Source organism: Galeopterus variegatus, unplaced genomic scaffold (genome assembly GCF_000696425.1).
Source record: "Galeopterus variegatus unplaced genomic scaffold, G_variegatus-3.0.2 Scaffold506, whole genome shotgun sequence".
In the NCBI taxonomy this organism is placed as follows: Eukaryota; Metazoa; Chordata; class Mammalia; order Dermoptera; family Cynocephalidae; genus Galeopterus; species Galeopterus variegatus.
In genome coordinates this window covers 343462-345693 of record NW_007726617.1, presented here as the reverse complement: position 1 = coordinate 345693, position 2232 = coordinate 343462, and positions in this window count along the sequence as shown.

The window sequence follows — 2232 nt, the reverse complement described above, 5'->3', positions numbered from 1 at the left end:
ATTGATGTGGTGGGGGGAGTGGTGAGAAAAAGGAAGGAATTAAAGAAGGACAGAGTTGCCCTCCACTGAGATGAGGAAAACAATGGGTGGGATAGACTTAGGGACAATCAGGGGCAGTGTTTGGGGCATGCTCAGTTTAAGATGTCGGATAAATATCTAAGCAGATAAGTGTGGAATGTAGGAGAGAGATCTGGCCAGGATGCATAAATTTGGGGTTGACAGCCTACTACGGATTTAAGGTGGATGGATAGAGAGATGGGGGAGCTGGGTGGGAGACTTTTCCCATCCCCATTCCTCACTTTCTCAGACTGTGTGCTCCATTCCTGGAAAGGCTCATGTTTACTGAAAGGAAGGAATCAGATTTCCCCACAGGAAAAATGTTATAATAGCAGGTTAGGCTCCTGACCAAGAATTTGTTGCTCAATTTTTTTAATGGCAGGAATCACAGACATGGCATTTCCTCAAGTCCTTAATAAACTATGAGTGAGAAGCCTGCATGCTGTACAGGGAAGAGCCTCCAACAGTATCCATGAGTCCAAGGCACAGGCGGATCGGGACCCATCCTGTGGAGCTGTGCCTGATGTGGCCCATTGCCCTGATTCTGGGAGGCCCAGAGCATCAGCGAGACCGTCCCAGCTCCTGTTCATCAGTCAATAGGCCCTCTCAGGAAAGGCAACTTTCACATGCACCTTTGAAAAGGATTTCGGGGGATTTATGTGGCTTTTCCCATTCCCATCTCCTGAGGTAACCACAGGTATTGGCTACGGTCATCACCCCAAGCTGGGGGAGGAGGCTCTCGTACAAACTCTATCCATCACACTGATTTTAGGGAAGGTCAGCGCAGAGGGAGATGCTGAGCTCTCAAGGGAGTAGAAGGGAAGAGACAGGGTCCCTGCCCTCAAGGGAAGCCTAGTCTGGTGGAGATGGGGAGATAACTGGATACTCCCAAGACTGGGCAAAGACAATAACACCATTTCCCCTTGTCTGGGAGCAGGGGAGAGACTTGGATAATAGGACAGGGGAAGGCCAGTCTGTCTTTCTAAATAACCAATGCAGACCTGGAAGGAGGATGCGGAGAGACAGGAGAGTTTTACAGGCAGAGAGAGCAGCCTCGGCAAAGGGGCTGAGGTGAGGTAGGGCTGGAGCAGGGATTGGGAGCCTGAATCCCAGCATTTGACAGTCACAGAAGCGGGTTCAGGTGAGTCACAGCAAGGGCCACAAGGCTGCAGATGGCCTCCAGGCAGAAGGGGGCAGGTGCAGACCAGGGCATGTCTGAGGGGACTTACAGGAAGAAGCTCCCCAGGCCGGAGTCAGGCAGTAAGTGGAGCCTGGAGTGGGCAGAAAGAGTCCAGTTCCAGCACTGAGTTGATTCTCCCAAAAATTTTGAAGAAAATCTATGTGCCCCCTGCTGAGAAGTTCTCTCCTCAGCTTTGGGAAAGCGTGTGGAGACCCTTCAGGAGGGAAAATCCACCTGGAAGGGGCTATCAAAGTCAGTGCTACATGGGCACCGGGCCCAGAAGACAGCAAAAAGCAGACCTCAGCAGGTCTGAGTGCCAGGAGCTGAGAGCAGGCAGCCGGGAAAGGGCACAGGAGGGCACGCCTGGTCCAGGGAGGTGGCCCTCAGCATTCTGGCAGCTTGTCCCCAGGACTGACTCTGGGACCCTGCTGAGCTTGTGTTTCAGGTGCTTCCTGTTATTATTAGTATCGCTATTACTAATGAGGCTTGTTGTCAATATTAATACCAGCACATGGGTTCCAGGACTCAGAGACAAGTCCTGGTACTCCTACTTCCCTACTTGCTGCTTGCTGGACTCCTTGCCTTTCCCCCTAGATGGTGAGCCATCTCCAAGTTCACTCCCAAGTCTTCATTCTTTTCACTCCCTCCCCCTCTCTATGGGCCTCTCTTTGCCTCAGCCGCCAGCCCCTACCTCTGTGTGGTTAGGTCCATGCCTGTCCTCTTGTGGGAAATAAAATTACATATTAGGGACATGTAGGGTTGAAGATCAACCATTTGCTGAGCTCCTACTATGCACAAGGCTTTGTAATCAGCACATCGCACAATATAACCCTATTACTATTCCATTTTACAGATGAAGAAACTGAGTCTTTGGGAGCTTATTAAAAACTAGGAACCCAGGTCTGTTTGACTCCAAAACTGAGGCCTTTTTCCTTTGCGTATGTGAGCAAGGCTCACTCACAAATATTTATTATAAGTGTTCTTTCTCTCTCTTT